The sequence below is a fragment of the Eptesicus fuscus genome, chromosome 11, assembly GCF_027574615.1.
Source record: "Eptesicus fuscus isolate TK198812 chromosome 11, DD_ASM_mEF_20220401, whole genome shotgun sequence".
Taxonomy (NCBI): Eukaryota; Metazoa; Chordata; class Mammalia; order Chiroptera; family Vespertilionidae; genus Eptesicus; species Eptesicus fuscus.
The window spans coordinates 29527711-29550900 of record NC_072483.1 but is presented as its reverse complement, the minus strand read 5'-3'; the positions used below and the strand labels follow the sequence as shown (position 1 = coordinate 29550900).

The following is a 23190-nucleotide window of genomic DNA, read 5'->3' as shown; positions in this document are numbered from 1 at the left end:
TGTTAACCTTCGGCCAAGGATATGCTTATGTATTTCCAGAAAACTCCTCCAAGCCCGTGTGATTCCTGCAAGGAACATTAGACTTCAACTGACCAGACTAATGAGGACCTTGCACCTGCAGCATCACCCTGTACCTGTGGCTGCAGACAATCGACTACTTCTGCCACAGATAGCAGTAGCCCCAAGCAACATGTTGAAGATAAGGGACTGGAGGAGAATGAGACAGAGGAGAAACAGTCCAGAGATGACCTGAGGGATGGTAAAGAAGCCTTGCCATGCTAGCAGTTACAAGTTGTGGGATGGTGCATATTGCCCTGGACAAAGCCAGAGAAGGTCAGACCTGCAATGTCATTGCCCACTGTTTGTCCACCATCCAGAACTCTAATATCATTGCTGTCATGTCACAGGGGACAGTGATTGAGAAGGGGACCCATAAAGAACTGATGGCACAGAAAGGAGACTACTACAAACTAGTTCCTTAGATGCCTGGCAGCAATTTAAAAAGGACATGAAAGAACTCAATCCTTTTCATTGGATCTCCCTACATCTGCCTCTTAGCACAACCACTATTGTCTGTCTCATTCTTGTTCTTATATGTTTACTAGCGGCCCGGGGCATGAAATTCATGCACTCGGGGGGGGGGGGGGGGAAGAAGGGTCCCTCAGCCCAGCCTGCACCCTCTCACAGTCCAGGAGCCCTCGGGGGATGTCTGACTGCAGCTGAGGTGGGAGAGGCTCCTGCCACTGCCACTGCTCTCGCCAGCCATGAGCCCGGCTTCTGGCTGAGCAGCACTCCCCCTGTGGGAGCACACTGACCACCAGGGGGCAGCTCCTGCATTGAGTGTATGCCCCCTGGTGGTCAGTGTATGTCACAGCGACTGGTTATTCTGCCTTTCGGTCAATTTGCATATTTGACTTTTATTATATGGGATTTCTAGTCTGAAGATATGGAATGAAGCGTCTTAATAAGACTCAAGCCCTACAGATGGCATACACTTTTCAAGATTTATTAAGAAAACAAAAAGGGGAGATGTGGGAAGCCACCGCTTGCCAGTACTGTTAGTGTACCAAGGAATTTGGAAGGCTGATGGACCTTTGGCATTAGCAGGGCTGATGCTAAGCACCTTATCTGTTGAGAGAGTGGTGGCAGAAGGCAAATTACCTAACCTGATAATTATTTTACTATTTACCAAACTTTACCTTTGATATGCCTGTATGCATTGCTAAAGGGCAAATGTGTATTTAAGTAAATAAAAAGCGGACCGGCCAAAGGTCAGTGTGTCTCTTCAAAAAAGAGGCTCCTCTAGCTGGCCCCCAATGCCTTCTAAATTCATATTCCTTGTATAGTATTTTCATTTGTGCATCAGCCCCTCCTTCAGATCCTGAACCCCACCGCGAAGGTTGCGGCAACAAACAATCCAATTTAAAAAATGGGCAAAGGACCTAAATAGACACTTCTCCAAAGTAGACATACAGAAAATTAAGAGACGTATGAAAAAATGCTCAAAGTCATTAATCATCTGAGAGATGCAAATCAAAATAACAATGAATATCATCTCACACCTGTCAGAATGGCTACCAACAACAAATCAATAAATGACAAGTGTTGGTGAGGTTTGGAGAAAAGAGAACCCTAGCACACTGCTGGTGGAAATAAAGATTGGTGCAGTCACTGTGCAAAACAGTATGGATTTTCCTCAAAAAATTAAAAATGGAACTCACATTTGACCCAGTGATCCCACTTCTAGAAATATATCCTAAGAAACTGGAAACCCCAATCAGAAAGGATATATGCACCCCTATGTTCATAGCAGTGCAATTTACAATAGCTAAGATTTGGAAACAGCCTAAATGCCCATCAGCATTGGATCTTCCTACATCTGCCTCTTAGCATAACCACTATTGTCTGTCTCATTCAGCATTGGATAATAAAATTATGGTACATTTACACAATGGAATACTATGTGGCAATAAAAAAGAAAGAACTGTTACCATTTGCAACAGCATGGATGGACCTGGAGAGTATTATGCTGAGTGAAATGAGCCAGTCAGAGAAAGATAAGCATCTTAATCTTCAGAGACTAAAATTACACGTTAGTTCAAACAAAGACGTACTGAGTACCTACAATACATTTAGGTGTTCAAAAACAAGTAATACATGGATTGTCCCCTCAAAACCTGTGCAATAACTTTAGGAAACCACTTGGGAGCTTCACTTAAGTGGCATGAAGCAATTATGTTATTAGAAAGAAGATGATTATATTTATTTTTGGCAATCCACACAAGCTGAATATCTACTTTAAAGCCCTGACTCGGGCATCATTTTAAACACATAACATAAAGGTGTCCAGTTACTTCAATTAAATACTGGTTTTCTATGCTCATGAACATAGAGTTTTTAAATCCTCAGCCAAGGATATGTTTACTGATTTATACAGAGAAAGGAAGGGAGAGCGAGAGCAGTATCGATCCGTGGCCTCCTGTATTTGACCAGATTGGGGACAGACCCCACAACCTTTTGATGTATGGGACAACAATCCAGTCAACTGAGCTACTGGGCCAGGGCAACACAGATGTTAATATTTTATAAAAAAAAAAAAAAAAGGCCCATAACACTAAATATAAGCCTTTATAGAACTATTTTAATTTGTGTCTTTGTTTTTATTATGTTTTTATTATGTTTTTATTATTATTGGAATTCTTCAGCTTCTAATTCCTTATTCCTTGATGATCTAAAATGCTTGACACATTTTTTGGGGGCTTCAGGAATGAAAATATGACAGTGACCTGATGTGAACTTTGATCACATCAATATGTTACACTTGAGTTTCCAGAATGTCAGCATGGCAGTAACTTTTGGGAACCTGGAATAACTGAACTGGGAGGTTAAAACCTAAAGTTGGCTTAGGATGCTTTAGGAACATTAGGAAGTAATAGGTTGCAAGCAATTTTATCTCTGGGCAAGTCATTCCAAAGTTAATGAAAATATTGCCATGGCAACCTGATACAGAAGCAAAGGTGCTGGATGAGAAGACAAAACATTCTGAGTTCTAACTATAGTTGACATTTGAAGACTTTACTCTTTATTTTAGCCTTTTGTTTCTAAATATCAATTGAGATATATTTTAATGTATTTATCTTTATAGTTTTCCATATGGAGAGTGATGATTCAGACCAACCAATCAGCTAATAAGCCAATCTCTACTGGCCTACAGAGTCAAAGTCTCTGAAATAGGTTACCTAACTTTTAGGGCATATATTAATTCTAGCTTGTGGTTAGGCAGTTTTACTAGCTATCGATTTATTCTTTTTGTCAGGAAGATATGCAAATTATAATAAGAAAACAGATGTTTACATAAAAACTACCTAATAAAACATTACTATGAATTTTTACATTAAAAATATAAAAAACAAATAAAAAGAGTTGACCAAATTTATAAGAAAATAATCCTGAAACCTCAAATAAATTTCAAATTTAGACTATGAGGTCACTTCTTACTAGTTATAAACAATGAATAAATCCAAACATGTGACTCTAATGGTAATTCTAACATTTCAAGCATGAACACTTCATTATACAATTGCAATAATTTTATATTTTTGGCATGAACTCTTCAACTCACAATATTATTTTGGAAAAAATAAGCCAGGATATTGTAATACAAGTGCTGTGACTTAACAGTATTATTTGATTAATGCTGAATGATAAAGAGATAACACCCCATACTATTTCGTATTTTCAACACCTTTTTGTACCAGGCATTACCAAATAGCGCACTACTATATACATTGTATTTGTCAAAAAGATTTCTTGGCAGCCTCAATCTATTTCATATATACAAGTTGTATAATTATAAAAATTGCATAAAATATCAGACACACTGGGAAATTTCATATTATCAAGTCTTCATTAATCTTACAATATACAAAAAGACTTGTCATAAATAATTAAAAATGAAATTATATTTAGCAAAAATGTATGTTGTGAAATGGTAATGTTGATGTTAATCTTTTTCATTTGTTCAGCAAAAGATATACAAGAGTAACTGGGTCATGCTCAATCATTACTTCAGATTTTATACCCTTTGCAACAGCATGGATGGACCTGGAAAAATTATGTTAAATGAAATTAGACAGTCAGAGAAAGACAAGTATCATTTGATTTCACTCATGGGTAATTTAATGAATAAGCTTAACTAATAAGCAAAATACAGATTCTTAGATAGAAAACAGGCAAACAGCTCTGGTAAAGGGGGGTGGAGTGTGTTGGGATGGGTGGGTGGAGGGATTGAGCAAAAAAGAAAAAAAAAAGGAGCCCTAGCCAAGGATTCTCAGTGGTTAGAGTGTTGGTCCAAGCACAGGAGGGTTGCAGGTTTGATTTTGGTCAAGGACAAGTACCTGGGTTGCAGGTTTGATCCCCGGTCCAGTCAGGGCATGTGTGGGAGGCAACCAGTCAATGTGTCTCTCTCACATGGACATTTCTCTTTCCCCCTTCCCTCTCATCTACTCTCTCTAAAAAATCAATGCGAAAAAATATCCTCAGGTGAGGATTAACAAAAAAACAAACAAACAAACAAAAACAAACAGAGAGAGGGAGATACAGTGAGAGAGAACTCATGGACACAGACAACTGTGGTGATGTGGGGTGGAAGGGAGGGAGGTGAGTGGAGGTAGAAGAGGGCATGAAGGAGATAAATGATGATGGAAAAATAAATAAAGTTAGAAAAACATCTATATGTCCTTTTTCCCTCAGTATTAAAGAATATCTTTCTTTTTTTTTTAAAAATATATTTTTATTGATTTCAGAGAGGAAGGGAGAAAGAGAGAGAGATAGAAACACAGGTGATGAGAGAATCACTGATTGGCTGCCTCCTGTGTGCCCCCACACTAGAGATTGAGCCCGCAACCCGGGCATGTGCCCTTGACAGGAATCGAACCCAGGACCCTTCAGTCTGCAGGCCAATGCTCTATCCACTGAGTCAAACCAGCTAAGGCTTAAAGAATATCTTTCTTAAAAGAACTTTTATTCTAAATTTTATAATTTTCTTTCTAATACAAGAATACCCAGCTTTATTGTACTGCAATTGCTTGCACTTCATAGATATTGCATTTTTTTTTTAAAAAGTAAGGTTTGTGGCTACTCTGTGTTAAGCAAACCTGTTAGCACCATTTTCCCAACAGCATTTGCTCACTTAGTGTCTCTGTGTCACATTTGGTAATTTTTGTAGTATTTCAAACTTTTTCATTATTATTATCCTAGAGGTCCGATGCATGAAAATCATGCAAGAGTAGGCCTTCCTTCCCCTTGCTGCTGGCACTGGCTTCCCTCTGGCACCAGGGAACTGGGCTTCCCTCATAACCCCAGCTTGGTCCAGTCTAATTAGTATATTATGCTTTCATTATAATAGACTAGAGGCCTGGTGCACGAAATTCGTGCATGGAGGAGGGAAGGGCTCCTCAGTACAGCCTGCACTGCCTCACAATCTGGGACACCTCAGGGGATGTCTGACTGCTGGTTTAGGCACAATCCCGGGGATCAGGTCTAAACCGGCAGTCAGACATCCCTCTCTCAATCCAGGACCGCTGGCTCCTAACCGCCGCCTGCCTGCCTGCCTGATTGCTCCTAACCACTGTGCCTGCCTGATCGCCCCTAACCCTGCTGCCTGCCTGATTGCCCCTAACTACTTGCCTGCCTGCCTGATCGCCCCTAACTGTCTGCCTGCCTGATCACCCCTAACCACTCTGCATACCTGCCTGATCGCCCCTAACCGCTCGTCTGCCTGCCTGATAGCCCCTAACCACTTGTCTGCCTGCCTGATTGCCCCTAACCACCTCTGCCTTGGCCCCTACCGCCGCGGCTTTGTTCAGAAGGTCATCCGGAAGGACATCTGGAATGACGTCTGGAAGGTCGTTCAGCTGTCCAGTCTAATTAGCATATTATGCTTTTATTATTATAGATCTGTTATGGTGATCTGTGACCAGTGGTCTTTGATGTTACTGTTGTAATTATTTTTGAACTCCATAAACCCTACCAATATAAGTCAGCAATCTTAATGAATAAGTGTTAAATGCATTCTGACTGCTACACTGACCAGCTGTTTCCCCATCTCTCTTCTTCTCAGGGCTCCCTATTCCCTGAGCCATAAGATTGAAATTGGCCAATTAATAACCTTACAATGGCCTCTAAGTGTTCCAGTGAAAGGAAGAGCCCATTGATATGGCAAACTGCGTTGCTGTGTTATTTTAAGAAATTGCCACAGCCACCCCAAGCTTCAGCAACCATCACCCTGACCAGTCAGCAGCCATTAAAGAGACAAGACCATTCACCAGCAAAAAGGTTATGACTCACTGAAGGCTCAGATGATGGTTAGCATTTTTGTAATAAGTATTTGTAAATTAAGGTGTATACAGTGTTTTGTAGACATAATAATATTGTACACTTAATAGAGCATAGTAGAGTATAAACATAACTTTCATATGCACTGGGAAACCAAAATATTCATGGACTTGCTTTATGGCAATATTTGCTTTATTGCAATGGTATGGAACCAAACACACAATTTCTCCAAGTTAGGCCTCTATGTTCATTCATTAAAAAATATATGAACTAGTTTTAAACTCAATGAAATTATTTAAATCCTTTATTAAATCCTACTTTTTATCAGGCAATTCTGGGCACTGGGGATACTGAAATTGGGAGGTTTATATTGTAGTGATGGAGGCAGACCAAAACCCAGTAAGCAAATACATAAATAAAATAACTGTAGCTTATGTTAACTGCTATAAAAGAAATAAACAAGGGCATAGAAAGAGAACAAGGGGAGGGGTAGAAAAGATCTTTTTTACATAGATGACAGGTCCTCTCTGAGGAGAAAAAATTGAAGTGAGACCTGAAGGATGAAAAAGAAACTAGCATGAGAAAAGGTATTCCAGGCAAAGAAACAGCATCTGCAAAATTCCAGCACTGGACAGGAGCTGGGTGTGTTCTGGAAACTGACGGATGATGATGCTGGAGTATAATGAGATAAGGAGGAGCGGCATGAGATGAGGTTAGAGAAAGAGGCAGGGAAGGAATTGTGTCAGGCCTTATTATTTTTAATCATGTTTTTATTTTTATTTTAATTGCCAGGGGAGCCATCAAAAGAATATAAGCACAGGAGTGACAAGACCTTAATTGCACTTTAGAAAGGTATCCCCCTTTTTTCTTTCTTTTTTTTTTCTGTGTTAAAGATGGATTGGGAGAAGCAATTTGATAGAAAGAAGTCTTTATGACAAAAGCTGATAGTCTGACAAAATTTTGGATGCCTGTTCACAACTGTCTTCTAAGCTACTTCTTTGTATTTAACTCTAACTAATAATGATAGCCATAATTAGCATAATTAAAGAAATGGGTCATGCTATTTTAGAGATTGTAATAGCTCAGAAAGTGCACACTGGAAATGTACATATTTCAAAGTATTCAAAGATAACTAAAAGTTCATTGTCAGCATCTGTTATAAGGAAGGCAAAAGGTTTGAAACTACTTTTTTTAAAAATAAAAGGACACTTCAGCCCTGGCCGGTGTGCTCAGTTGTTTGGGCATTGTCCCGTGCACTGAAAGGTTGCTAGTTCAATTCCCAGTCAGGGCACATGCCCGGGTTTCTGGCTCCATCTCTGGTAGGGGTATGTAGAAGGCAGCTGATCAATGATTCTCAGTCAATAAAAAAATCTTTAAAAACAGAATTGAATAAATAAAATAAAAATAAAAAAGCACACTTTGATCATGAGCACACATATCCAGTGTAAGCCCAAAGATGGAGAACCCAGGCAGATATCTGTAGAAGCTCAAGCAATTGCACAGGGATGCTCCTAAGAGACTCAGATATAAGAAATATGTTTAACCAAAACCAGATAAAGATAAAGACAACACAGTGAAAGAGAATTACAGGCCAATATCCCTCATGAACATAGATGCCAAAATCCTCAACAAAATTCTAGCAAATCGGATGCAGCAGTACATCAGAAAGATCATACAACATGACCAAGTAGGATTTATCCCAGGGATGCAAGGATGGTACAATATCCGCAAATCAATAAACGTGATACATCACATAAACAAATTGAGAGATAAAAACCACATAGTCATATCAATTGATGCAGAAAAAGCATTTGACAAAATCCAACACCCTTTCTTGATAAAAACTCTCAGCAAGGTTGGAATAGAAGGATCATACCTCAAAATAATCCTACCTAATAAAAGAGAAATATGAAAATTGACCCTAACTCCGCTACACCCACAAGCCACACCCACCAGCCAATCAGGAGCAAATATGCAAATAAACCCAACCAAGATGGCTATAGCCACAGAGAGCGGGAGGGAGGCTTGGGTTTCCCTGGCAACAGAGGAAGCCAAGCTTTCCACCTGCCCTTGCCGGCTAAGCCTCCACTCAAGGCTAAAAAGTTTCAATTATAGAAGGTAAACAAATCCAAACAGAAATGGTGGCAGCCATGGAGCTGGAAAGAGCAGGAGGCAAGGGTTTCCCCCGGCAATGGAAGAAGCAAAGCTTTCTGCACACCCTGGCCGGCCCAGGCCTCTGCTTAAGGCTACAAAGTTTCAATTATAGAAGGTACACAAACCCCAAAAGAAATGGCTGCCGGCCATGGAGTGAGTAGGAGGCTTGGCTCTGCTCCAGGCTACAAAGTTTCAATTGTAGAAGGTAAATAAATTCCAGATACCAGAGCCTCCTCTTGGGTCGCCAGAGGGCGTGGCTGGCCTGCAAACCACCACATGCCCCTCCCTCAGGCTGCCCCACGCCCCAAGGGAACCCCCACCCTGATCCGGGACACCCTTCAGGGCAAACCAGCTGGCCCCCACCCGCACCAGGCCTCTATCCTATCTAATAAAAGAGTAATATGCAAATTGACCATCACTCCAACACACAATATGGCTGCCCCCATGTGGTCAAAGATCCTGCCCCATGTGGACACAAGATGGCCACCACAAGATGGCCAGCAGGGGAGGGCAGTTGGGAGGGATCAGGCTTGCAAGGGAGGGCAGTTGAAGGGCAATCAACCCTGCAGGGGAGGGTAGTTATGGGTGACCAGGCTGGCAGAGGAGGGAAGTTGGGGGCAAACAGGCTGGCAGGGGAGCAGTTAGGCATCAATCAGGCTGGCAGGAGAGTGGTTAGGGGGTGATCAGGCTGGCAGGCAGAAGCGGTCAGGGGCAATCAGGAAGGCAGGCAGGCGAGCGGTTGGGAGCCAGCAGTCCTGGATTGTCAAAGGGTGTCCGACTGCCCTTTTAGGCCCAATCCCATGGGCAGTGGGACATCCCTCGAGGGGTCTCATATTGGAGAGGGTGCAGGCTGGGCTGAGGGACACGCCCCCCCTCCGTGCACAAATTTCGTACACCGGGCCTCTAGTAAAAGCCATATATAACAAACCCACAGCCAACATTATACTCAATGGGCAAAAACTAAAACCATTTCCCCTAAGAACAAAAACAGATCCAGAGACAGAGAAACATCAATCAGAATGTCAAACCTCAGGGAAGGTAGGCGAGGGGAGGGGTAAGGGGGAGAGATCAACCAAAGGATTTATATGTATGCATATAAGCCTAATCAATGGACACAGACAACAGGGGGGTAAGGGCATGAATGGGGGGGGGTTGGAGAGTAATAGGAAAATAAGGACACATATGTAATACCATAATCAATAAAGAAGTTAAAAAAAAAAAAGAACAGGAACAAGACAGGATGCCCACTCTCACCACTCCTGTTTGACATAGTACTGGAAGTATTAGCCATTGCGATTAGACAAGAAGAAGAAATAAAAGGCATCCAAATTGGAAAAGAAGAAGTAAAGCTGTCCTTATTTGCAGATGACATGATATTGTACATAAAAAACCCTAAAGACTCCATAAAAAAATTATTAGGCTTAATAAATGAATTTGGCAATGTAGCAGGATACAAAATTAATGCCAAGAAATCTATGGCCTTTCTATACACCAATAGTGAACTTACAGAAAGATAGATTAAAAAAGCAATCACATTTACCATCACACCAAAAAAATTAAGATACCTAGGAATAAACTTAACTAAGGAGGTAAAAGACCTGTACGTGGAAAACTACAGGACATTGAAAAAAGAGATAGAGGAAGACATAAACAGATGGAAGAACATACCATGGATTGGTGGAATCAACATCATTAAAATGTCGTTACTACCCAAAGCAATCTATAGATTCAAAGCACTCCCCATTAAAATACCAACGGCATATTTCACAGACCTAGAAATAACTCTCCAAAAATTCATCCTCCTATCTAATAAAAGAGAAATATGCAAATTGACCATACCTCCGCTACATCCACAAGCCATGCACACCAGCCAATCAGGAACAACTATGCAAATTAACTCAACAAATATGGCGGCAGCCACAGAGCTTGAGCAAGCAGGCGGTTTGGGTTGCCCCCGGTGATGGAGGAAGCCAAGCTTCCTGCCTGCCCTGGCCTCTGCTCAAGGATACAAGGTTTTAATTACAGAAGATAAATAAATCCCAACAAAAATGGCAGCAGCCATGGAGCTGGAGAGAGCAGGAGGCTTGGGTTGCCCTGGGTGATGGAGGAAGCCAAGCTTCCCGTCTGCACTGGCCTGCCCTAGACTCCGCTCAAGGATACAAAGTTTCAATTATAGAAGATAAATAAATCCCAGATACCAGGGCCTCTGCTTGGGTCACCAGGGGGCGTGGCCGGCCTGCAAACCACCACAGGCGCCTCGCCCAGGCTGCCCACGCCCCAAGGGAACCCCCACCCTGATCTGGGACATGCTTCAGGGCAAACCAGCTGGCCCCCACCCATGCACCACGCCTCTATCTTATCTAATAAAAGAGTACTATGCAAATTGACCATCACTCCAACACTAAAGATGGCTGCCCCCATGTGGACACAAGATGGCTGCCACAAGATGGCCAGCAGGGGAGGGCAGTTGGGTGTGATCAAGACTGCAGGGGAGGGAAGTTGGGAGCGACTGAGCCTGTAGGGAAGGGTAATTGGGGGGGACTGAGGCCTGCAGGGGAGAGCAGTTGGGGGGACCAGGCTTGTAGGGGAGGGCAGTTAGGGATGACCAGGACTGCAGGGGAGGGCAGTTAGGGGCAATCAGGCTGGCAGGGGAGCAGTTAGGCATCAATCAGGCTGGCAGGGGAGTGGTTAGGGGGTGATCTGGCTGGCAGGCAGAAGCAATTAGGGGCAATCAGGAAAGCAGGCAGGCAAGCAGTTGGGAGCCAGAAGTCCTGGATTGTGAGAGGGATGTCTGACTGCCCGTTTAGGCCCCATCCCATTAGGATCGGGCCTAAACCGGCAGTCAGACATCCCTCGAGGGGTCCCAGATTAGAGAGGGTGCAGGCTGGGCTGAGGAACATCCCCTCCACCGCCCCCCCCCCATGCATGAATTTCGTGCACTGGGCTTCTAGTCTGGAATAAAAAAAGACCCCGAATAGCCACAGCAATCCTGAGAAGAACAAAGTAGGTGGAATCTCAATACCAGATTTCAAGTTGTATTACAAAGCCACTGTTCTCAAAACAGCCTGGTACTGGCACAAGAACAGACATATAGACCAATGGAATAGAATAAGAACCTAGAAATTGACCCAAACCACTATGCTCAATTAATATTTGACAAAGGAGGCATGAACATACAATGGAGTCAAGACAGTCTCTTCAATAAATGGTGTTGGGAAAATTGGACAGATACATGCAAAAAAATGAAACTAGACCACCAACCTACACCATACACAAAAATAAACTCAAAATGGATAAAGGACTTAAAACATAAAACAGGAAACCATAAAAATACTAGAGGAATCCACAGGCAGCAAAATCTCAGACATATGCCAAAGCAATTTCTTCACCGATACCACTCCTAGGGCAATGGAAACTAACGAGAAAATAAACAAATGGGACTACATCAAAATAAAAAGCTTCTGCACAGAAAAAGAAACCATCAACAAAACAAGAAGAAAGCCCACTGTATGGGAGAACATATTTCCCAATGTTATCACCGATAAAGGTTTAATCTCCAACATTTACAGGGAACTCATACAATATAACAAAAGGAAGATAAATGATCCAATAAAAAATGGGCAATGGACCTAAATAGATACTTTTCAAAAGAAGACAGAAGGAAGGCCAAGAGACATATGAAAACATGCTCAAAGTCACTAATTATCAGAAAGATGCAAATCAAAACAACAATGCGGTACCATCTCACACCTGTCAGAATGGCTATCATCAACAAATCAACAAATGACAAGTGCTGGCGAGGATGCGGAGAAAAAGGAACCCTCATGCACTGCTGGTGGGAATGCAGACTGGTGCAGCCACTGTGGAGAACAGTATGGAGTTTCCTCAAAAAACTAAAAATGGAACTCCCATTTGACCCAGTGATCCCACTTCTAGGAATATATCCCAAGAAACTAGAAACACCAATCAGCAAGGATATATGCACCCCTATGTTCATAGCAGCACAATTTACAATAGCTAAGATTTGGAAACAGCCTAAATGCCCATCAGTAGATGAGCGGATTAGAAAACTATGGTACATCTACATAATGGAATACTATGCTGCTATAAAAAAAGAAGGAATTCTTACCATTTGCAGCAGCATGGATGAAACTGGAGAGCATTATGCTAAGTGAAATAAGCCAGGCAATGAAAGAAAAATACCACATGATCTCACTCATTTATGTAAAATAAAGAACATTATAACCTGATGAATAAAAAGATAGATACAGAGGCAGTGAAGCATTGAACAGACTGTCAAATTACAGCAGGAAGGCTGGGGATCTGGAGCGGCAGGGGCCGGGGCGGGGCGGGGGGGGGGGGGGAAGAGATCAACCTAAGGACTTGTATGCATGCATATAAGCACAACCAATGGACACAAGGCACTGGGGGGAGGGGGGGAAATGAGGGCATGTGCCAGGGGGTAGGGGAGGCTGGGGGAAGGTCAATGGGGGAAAAAAAGGAGATATATGTACTACTATTTGTAATACTTTAAACAATAAAATAAAATAAAGTAAAATAAAATAAATATGTTTAAAAAGTAAAAGGAAAGGTACATAAATGCATGAGTCAGAATTCAAGACCTTAATTGGTCTGACATTTTAATATTTCCATGACCACATTTTGTACTACCCTTTTCTTTTAAAAATATTTTTATTGATTTCAGAAAGGGAGAGGGAGAGATAGAAACATCAATGATGAGAGTAATTGATAGGCTGCCTCCTGCATGCCCCCTACTGGGGATCAAGCCTGAAACCTGGGCATGTGCCCTGACTGGGAATCGAACCATGACTTCCTGGTTCATAGGTTGACTTTCAACCACTGAGCCATCCAGGCTGTATGACTCTCTTCTTGATAAATGACTCTCCAGTCACATCCTTTTTTCTATTCCTTGAACATGTCGAACTTATTCTTGATGTTGCGCTTTTGCAGTTGCTATTTCCTCTTTTAAAATTCTTTTAATATTTGAGCTCAAATATCACATCAAAATATCATCTTGATTATTTTCTTCATAGCATATGTTTCCAACTAAAATAACATATTTATGTGTTTATTGCCTTTCTCCCATCACCAGAATTTAAGCAACAGAGCAAGATCTTTGTCATTTTCATGGCATTATCCTCAGTGCTTAGCTTAGCATCTGGCACATTATAGGCCTTCAATAAATATTTATTGACTAGAAAGAAGGAAGAAAAATAGAAAGAAAAAAAAAAGAAGGGAGGGAAAAAAACAAAGCATGTGAAATAAACAAGTCAAAAGTTTATCAAGTTCAAAATGAAAAACCCTAAAGACATAAAAGGAATTTTTTAAAGTTGTAATTGGAACAAGAAGAAGATTAAGGAAAAGACCTTTACTTGGATAAACACTGTAATAATAAAATGAAATTAAAAGAAAATTAAATTTCAATTTTGTTTCTATTTTCTTGATCAAAGAGAATAAGCCTTATCATAAATTTGATTAAGAATAAATCATAGAGGACCTTGGCTTCCAACCAAGATGGAATAACAGGGGTCAGATTTGCTTTCTTACTCAAAACAACAACAACAACAACAAACCAAAGCAGGCACGATATATGAAACAATGATTTTGAAGTTACTAGATACCAGGCAATAAAAGACAGTGAATCCTCAGAAACAGGAAACAAAGGAGATGAGTCCTAGAAATGCTCTAGTTTATGCCTTGAGGGACTTTCCAGTCTGTGTGCAAAGAGGATAAACCCAGCTGGAGCACAACAGACTCTAAGTTGAGGAGACACGTCTGAAGAGTCAGGGGAGCCTAAGGCAGTATGAGCTGCAGGATGATGTGCTGGAGAAAACAGAGCTGCTGAGAGAAAAATGCAGAGTTCTACAGAGAGTTCACTTTGAGAATCCAGTAGGGTACTGATTAGTGCACGCATCTGAGGAAACCCAAGGCTGAAAAAAAGAATTCCCTGAAAGAATAGTACAAATGGCACTTGGCACTCAGACTGGGCTGAGAAAAATTCATAACTCATGAGGTATAGGGTACAGTACTCAGAAGTGCCTTCCTCAGTATTGGGGTATATGTAGACTTAGACTAAACACTGTTCTGGTACCAACTAATGAGTTTTAAAAGTAAGACCTTGAAAGAATCAAATTCTTATTTCCAAGTCACTTAACTGCATTCCAGAGTAAAGCTGAAAACCATATAAAGACACACAAAATACTCAGAATCTAACAAGAAAATATTTACAATGTCTAGCATCAAATTAAAATTGTCAGCTGGCTGTGTGGCTCAGTTAGTTGAGCATCACCTCGTGTACTAGGAGGTCACAGGTTCCATTCCCGGTCAGGGCACATGCCCAGGTTGCAGGCTCCATCCCCAGTGAGGAGGCAGTTGATTGATGTTTCTCTTTCATTGATGTATCTCTCTCTCTCTCTCTCTCCCTCTCCCTTCCTCTCTCTCTAAAATCAATAAAAACAAAAATTTTAAAAATTATCAGATATGGAAAGAAGCATGAAAATAAAACACAAAGCAAGGAGAAAAATCAATCAATCTTGGATGAATCTCCAGGGAATTATGCTGAGTGGAAAGAGTTAATCCCCAAAGGTTACATACTATATGGTTCCATTTATTTAACATTTTTGAAATGACAAAATTTTAGAAATGAAGTATATTAGTTATCAAAGGGGTTAGGGTAGAAATAAGATAGACGTGGGTATGGATATAAACGGGTGGTGGTGGAACTGTAACTTGACTGTGGTGGTGGATACATAAACCTACTCATGGGATAGGATTGTATAGAACTACTCACACACAAAAGGCACACAAATGAGTACAAGTAATATTGGAGAAATCTGAAAAATAAATCAGTGCTTTGTATCAATATATTCTGGTTATGATATTTTATTAGTGCTATAAGATGATACCTTTGGGGAATACTGGCTAAAAGGTACATGAGATTTCTCTGTATTATTTCTTACAAGTGCATGTGAATCTACAATTAACTCAATAAAAATTTAATTAAAAGTTAATTGAAACTGATCCAGATAGATAGATTTTAGAATTAGCAGATAAAAATATTGATACAATTATTATAACTGTATTCTATATGTTCAAAGATTTAGAGTGCTATGAAAGATAGGAAAACTGACCCAAATTGAACTTCTAGAGTGAAAATGGTAATTTCTGAGATAAAAAATACAATGGGTGAGATTAACAACAGGTTAAACATTGCAGAAGAAAAGACTAGTGAACTTGAAGAAATAGCAATAAACTATCTAAAATGAAACAGAAAGAAAAGAGGCTGAAAAATAAAAGGAACAGAGTATCAGTGATCTGTGGGACAATTCAAGTTACCTACCATAAGTGTAATTATAATCCTGAAGGAAAGAAAAGAGTGAAGACAAATTTTTTTTGAAGAAATAGTGGCTGACATTTTCTTAGATTTGATGAAAACTATAAACCTGGAGATTCAAGAGCAAAATAACTCTCAAACACAAAAAGCATGAAGAAAATGTACTAGAAGATATATAATCAAATTGGTCAAAACCAGATATTTTAAAAAAGACATTAAAAGCAGCCAGAAAAAAACCCCAAAATAAAACATGTCATGTACAGAATAACAAAGTTAGGGATAATTATGAGAATCCTCAATAAAAACAATTCATGTGAGAAGACTGTGGGCTCTTATTTTTAAAGTATTAAAAAAGTCCCCCAAACCTGTCAACCTAGAGTTCTACATAGAGCAAAAATATCTTTAAAAAGTTAAAGTGATATAAAGACTTTTTTTGATACACAAAAGCTTAAAGAATTTTTATCACTAGCAGATCTGCACTACAAATAATGTTAAACAAAGTCCTCCAGGAAGAAGCAAATTAATACCAGGTTGAAATTTGGATCTAAGAAAGAAATGAAGAGCACCAGAAATAGTAACTATATGGCTAAATATATAAAATATTTTTCTTATATTACATTTCTTTAAATATAGCCAACAATTTAAATTTAAAAAAATGCAGTGTAGGGTTTATAAGACATGAAAAAGTAAAATATATGACAACAATACCACAAAAGCCAAAGGGTGAGAAATGGCAGTACATTAATTTTAAGGTTGTAATACTACAAGTGAAATGAAATAATATCACTTGAAGCTAAGTGGTGGAAGTTAAAGATGCATACTAAAACCCCCCCAAACAAACACTAAAATAACAAAACAAAGAGTTATAGCTAAAAGGGCCATTCAAGGGTATAAAATGGAATCATCAAAACAATATATGTAGAGAAAACAAAAACAATATACAGATGGGACAAATAAAAAGGAGAAACATGATACAAATAGCAAAATGATAGACAAATCTAACCATATTAAACATAGATAGCCTAAACACCCTGATTAAAAGGCTGAGTTTGTCACATTGTATATATATATACATATATAAAAAGCAAAGCCCAATTCTATGCTGCCTACAAAAAATAAACTTTAAATACAATAACACAATAGGTCAAAAATAAAAGTATGGACAAAGATAAATCTTAACACTATCAAAAGAAAGGTAGAAGGGGAATTTATGATAGTCAAAACTTAAAACAACCCAAATATCCATCAATTATGAATAAATTAATTGTGGTATATCCGTATAGTGGAATATGACTCAGGGGGAAAAAACAATTATTGAGTTATGTAACAGCAAGAATAAATCTCAAAATAATTATCCTGAGTGAAAGAAGCCAAATGAAAAAAGTGTATATACTGTATTATTCCATTTATATAAAATTCTAAAAAATGCAAATTAATCTATAGTGATAGAAAGCACATTAGTTTGTGCTTAGGGGAGATGGGAAAGAGGTGGGGAGAAAAGGGAGGTAGGGATAAGAAATAAATATAAGAAAACCTTTGGTGGTTATGGATATGTTCCGTATCTTGATTGTGATGATGGTTTTTCATATGCTAAAATATTTAATTGTACTACTTAATTATATGCTTACATATGTCAACTATATCTCAATAAAACCATTACAAATAAGTAAATCAAAAAAGGACAACTTTTCCTCACAGAATTCCAATAAAAAATGCAGAAGGAGGGAGGGAGATTAAAAATCACTATTAGAACACAGAGTACTAATTGTGGCAGGCGTGATCCATTAATGAATGCCAAAAATAGTAGACGAAGGTTTAAGAAGAGGATATATGCCTGGTATCAGAGTATTCCCTTCTAAATATTAATTACAAAAGGGGAAAGTAACTTTAAAAGGAGGAACCTGACAGATATCCCCTAAAACATGGGATCAAGGTTAACATCCCCAGTAATAAAATGTATCAACATCATGCGCCATCGACTTTAATGCACTGAGAAAGGTACATCACTTAGAAATATTTGTCTCCCAAATGAATAATCTCTATCTAATCAGGACAAAACATCAGATAAACCCACATTGAAAGATATTCAACAAAATGCCTGACTACTACTCAGTGGCAAGATCATGAGAGATAAGGAGAGACTAAGGAACTCTAACTGATTGGTGGAGACCAAGGATATATGAAAACTAAATGTAATGTGGGATCCTGGATTGTACTTAAAAAGAAAAAGAACATTAATGGAAAAACTGGTGAAATGAGAATGAAGCCTATAGAGTTTAGTTAACAGTATTGTACCAATATTAATTTCCAAGTTTTGATAATTGGATTATGGCTATGTAAGATGTTAACATTAGGAGAGGCTATCCAGAAATGCTTTGTACTCTTTTTACAATTCTTCTGTAAGTCTAAAATTATTTCAAAATAAAAATTTTTAAAAAAGAATAACTCACAAGCTCCAACAAGTGAAGAAATAGTAACATATCCTTTACCTGCATGTTGACCTACATGAGTGCCTGAAATGAGAGAACTTGGAAATGAACTGACAGGATGATGATGGTAATCTTTGAAGAAATGAAGAGACTAGAAGAGATGTTGAAATGCTAGATAATAAAACTGTTTCTAATTTTTTTAAAAAAGAAAAGAATGTGGAGAACTGAAATTATAAATCAGTCTGGATTTAAACCATGCTTTTAAGTCTTGCATGATTTCTGAAGAAATTAATAAACAGTCTTACATGTGTTTAGAAAGAAAACCAATGGTAACTATGAGCTAGTTTGGCTTCACCAAGAACAAGCCATGTCAGACTAACCTCAATCATTTCCTGAAAGCATTTCTTGCTTGAGAGATCTGAAAAATGCCCTAGACCTAGATAATTTGATTTTAAGAAGGTATTTGGCAAAGTCATCAGAAATCTTGTGGACCAGATGGTAAAATAAGAGCTAGATGATATTTCAAAACTTGTATATATTTATTATTGACTATTTACAGATTGTGACTCACTGTCCAAGGTCAATCTCCTATTAGGGAGAGTTCTCTATTGGCAGATCCAAAGTCTTTTTTGGCAATCCTATCCAAATAAACATTTTCCATTAACCAGGATGAAGATACAATGAATTGGAAGAATGGTTGATGGTTACAGAATAGAATTAAGATCCAAATATCTTTTAAGGGCTTTAAAAAAAATCACCTTAAAAATAAAGTTAAATGAAAAAATGTAAGAGATATAATTTATTATATATGATGTAAGACATTTTGGGGCTACCTCAAGTTTAGTAAGTTGTACCATACAATACAGTTGGTAGAAGTGCTAACAGGATCATACTTATCAGAGAGTGATATTCAGCCTATTTTAGAATGAGAAATTCTGATAAACTTCATATTTCATTCATCTAATTTCTTCAAATCATAGAAAAAATTAGAATAAACAGATCTTCATAATAGATGGAATTTCTAAATCCTTTCAAACAAGAATCTTTCTTGGAAAAAAATCATCCTTCCCAGATAGAACACGAACCAGGTTCTCATTAAAACCAGCTTCTGATTATATTGGTGAATGTGGGTAGAACAAACTCTCTGTTTGTACAATAGAGTAGAATATTTATATGATGGCTATTAATTAGTATATGTGTTAATTTGGCACAGAACCAGGATGGTAGTAGAGATAAAGCTAGAGAAAATAAAAAGAAGATAAATATTTATTAAGATCTGGTAAGAATGCCGAGCAATTATTTACTGATTGTATCTTAGGTGCTAACCTTAACTTAACTAGAACCAATTCTATTTTATTTTATGTATTAGGGTTACATCTGAGATTTCATTAGATAGAAGATTTCTATATTTATAAATAAAACAAAATCCCCCCAAATATCAGTGATCTTTTAAAATGTGAGGATTAGAAGAGAGAAGTATAGGGGCCATAGCATGCACACTTGTGAGTGAACCAGAGAATAATAAAGCCAAATATAATCAAGTAGGCCACATAATAAGTTTGTCAGGTATTGGTAACCATTGCTAAATAATTTGCCTGAATATCAGTCCTTTTCCATTTCATATATTTTTATTTCATAGAGAGATACTGAGGGCCTGAACTAGGATTTTAAGAGTGAGAGTAGAGAGAAGGAATGCAATTGCATAATATTTGAGATTTGAAATAACCAAGTCTTTGTAATTGTGGGACTTGAGGATTATAGAAGGAGTTTAGGAAAAAGATGCCATATACATTATAATTCACATGCTACACTAGTCATGGTCCTGGCAGAAAACAAGACGATATAATCAAACTGGGTAATTTGTGGAACACTTTACCTACAAAGATGTGGGCAAGATTTAGGGGACCTGACAAGGGGTAGAATGTGACCCCAGGCAATACTGGGGATCCATTATCACCCCTAAATCAGGAAAGAGCAGTTTCTGGAATCGAGGAGTGTGTTCTCAGGAGTTGAGTCCTTTGGTAAAGGGATGCTGCCAACCTGTGGCAACTGCTGTAATAATCCTAATATCACTGTCCTCCCACTTTCTGATCTTCTGTAATTGCCTCCCAGAAAACCCAACCAGAGACAGAGGGCAAGAAAGCTTTGATGTAGTCCTAGGGGTGATTGCACAATGAACAGGGTTAAAAATAAGCAGGTTGCCAATCCTAATTGATTGATACTGGTTGCTTGAAACAGTATTTAGAACAAGATTCTGTAATGTCATTCAACATCATTAGGACAGACAACCACGAGAGGCATAAGCCTACTATGAGAATGGGATGAGGCAGTGTCAGCATGAGTGCTCATGAGTCCTAAGTCTATAATAAGTGTAGGATGGAGGAATGGTAGAAAGCTTGCCATATGTTTTCCAACCCTGAACTATTTAGACTTTCATGCTTCTACTTTGCCTCAATAGTAAATGGTTATACCATTAAATGAAATAGAAATACAAGAGGAACAAATTTGGAAGCAGCGATGATAAGTTCAGTTGAGTAATGTTTGCCATATTCACATCCCTATCTCTCATTAATGCTCATCCCACTGAAATGTGGCTTATGAAAAATACATGAAATGGAAAAGGACTGATATTCAGGCAAACTATTTAGCAATGGTTACCAATGCTTGACAAACTTATTATGTGGCCTACTTGATTATACGTTGACTTTGAGATGCCCAATAATCATGTGTGGATATATGAATCTGAAGTTCTGTGGGGAAGTCTAGACTGAAAATGGGGAGTTTGGGAATCAATACTTTATATGTGATAGTTGAGACCATAAAAGTTGAGAGAATACAGAGTAATTGGAGTAGTGTTACATATGGAATCAGGAATATCAACATTTCAAGTGGGGGCCTTAGAGAAAGGCCACACAAAAAAAAGAACAAGGTAAGTCAACAGGCTAAAAGCGGCACCATAAAACTGGAGATCCATAAAACCCAAGGGAGTAGAATATTTGTAGAAGAAAGTTGCTATGAATGTCAAATGTTGAACAAAGGGCAGTAAGATAAGGACTAACCATTTTCCACTGGATATGACAATTAGAAGGTTACTAGTGCCCTTAGTGAGAGCAATTACAAGGATATAATAAAATACTAAGCCAAATTTCAGTGGGATGAGAGTTAATGACAGATAGGGATGTGAATATGGCAAACATTCTTTTGGGTACAATAAATGAGATAAAAAGGATAATTGAATTCATGATAGCTTAATGAAAACAGGATCAAAAATAATTTTTTAAAGAGTGGCAATAAAAATTAAATAAAAAAGTATGAGAAGTAACTAATGAAGTGAAATTGAATAAATAAGAATGAGAGGACAATTAGAGATGACTAGAGCCTATTCTACCAACATATACGTTCCTAATGGAAAATGTCTTGCTCATAGTACCTGGCCACCAATGCACAATTCATGGTGTAATTCTTCAGCCCTCAATACAGGTGATTGACTAATGTTGGCCATATAGATTGATTAATGACTACCTGTTATAACAAGATGAGTCAAGCCTATTGGATTCTCTTTATTAGGAGTATAAATTATGAAACATGGAAATAATTGGCTGGCTAGCAGTGGAAATTCAGATGAAAGAGTAGTACTTTAAAAAGAAAGACTAGTACAGCAGTAATGAGTCATATTATAATTGAAGTTAGACAAAAGAAAAACCTTGAGTAGCTAAAGAAAGCATCTATAAGGTAGAGCATGAAGAAGCTAGCTTTTAGAGAAACAGAAGAGGACAGAGATGTGTGGAGAGAGGCAGGAGAGGCAGAGATTCCATGAAAGACCATGTCCCCCTAAAGAAGGGAGGGAGGGAGGGAGAAAGAGAGTGAGCTGCCTGATAGTTCACTGGTATCCTTATACTAACTCCCATTTTCTCTTAACATGAATGTGTTTCTGTTCCTCACATTCCAAACTTCAACACTAACAGAAGAACTAAAAGCAAAGACATGGAGGAGATAAAAGGAGACAGAAAAGAAAACATCAAAGTGAAAAGAGTTGGCCTGGAACAAGAAAGGAAAATCTATTCCTCAGTGACCTTAGAAAAGAAAGTAGGGTGGGTATTGATGCAGGAGTTGGAAAGAAGTTCATCAAATACATTTATCAAGAAACAAAAAGGTTAAAATTAAATGAGTAAAGTATCCAACTAAAAAAGTTGGATAAAAGCCACAGGGTAAGCCCAAAGAAACAAGAAAGAAATAATACTAGTAAGTATCAAGGCAGGTGATATCCTATCTAATAAAAGAGTAATATGCAAAATTGACCATCACTCCAACACACAAGATGGCTGCACCCATGTGGTCAAAGATGGCTGCCCCCATGTGGACACAAGATGGCCACCACAAGATGGCCAGCAGGGGAGAGCAGTTGCGGGGGACTAGGCCTGCAAGGCAGGGCAGTTGGGGCCATCAAGCCTGCAGGGGTGGGCAGTTAGGGGTGACCAGGCCGGCAGAGGAGGGAAGTTAGGGGTGACCTGGACTGCAGGGAAGGGCAGTTGGGGGAGACCCAGCCTGCAGGGGAGAGCTGTAGGGGGGGACCAGGCCTGCAGGGGAGGGCAGTTGGGGTGACCATGCCTGCAGGGGAGGGCAGTTGGGGGTGACCAGGCCTGCAGGGGAGGGCAGTTGGGGGGGACCAGGCCTGCAGGGAAGGGCAGTTAGGGGTGACCATGCCTGCAGGGGAGGGCAGTTAGGGGTGACCAGGCCTGCAGGGAAGGGCAGTTAGGGGTGACCAGGCCAGCAGGGGAGGGCAGTTAGGGGCAATCAGGCAGGCAGGGGAGCAGTTAGGCATCAATCAGGCTGGCAGGAGAGTGGTTAGGGGGTGATCAGGCTGGCAGGCAGAAGCAATTAGGAGCAATCAGGAAGGCAGGCAGGTGAGCAGTTGGG

The 23190-nt window shown here is 39.3% G+C and overlaps 1 protein-coding gene across 1 annotated transcript in view; it reads right to left on the bottom strand.

The window, feature by feature from the left end:
• Positions 1 to 23190, bottom strand: part of MBD5 (methyl-CpG binding domain protein 5) — a 164551-nt gene that overhangs the window by 84053 nt on the left and 57308 nt on the right. The window lies entirely within an intron of this gene.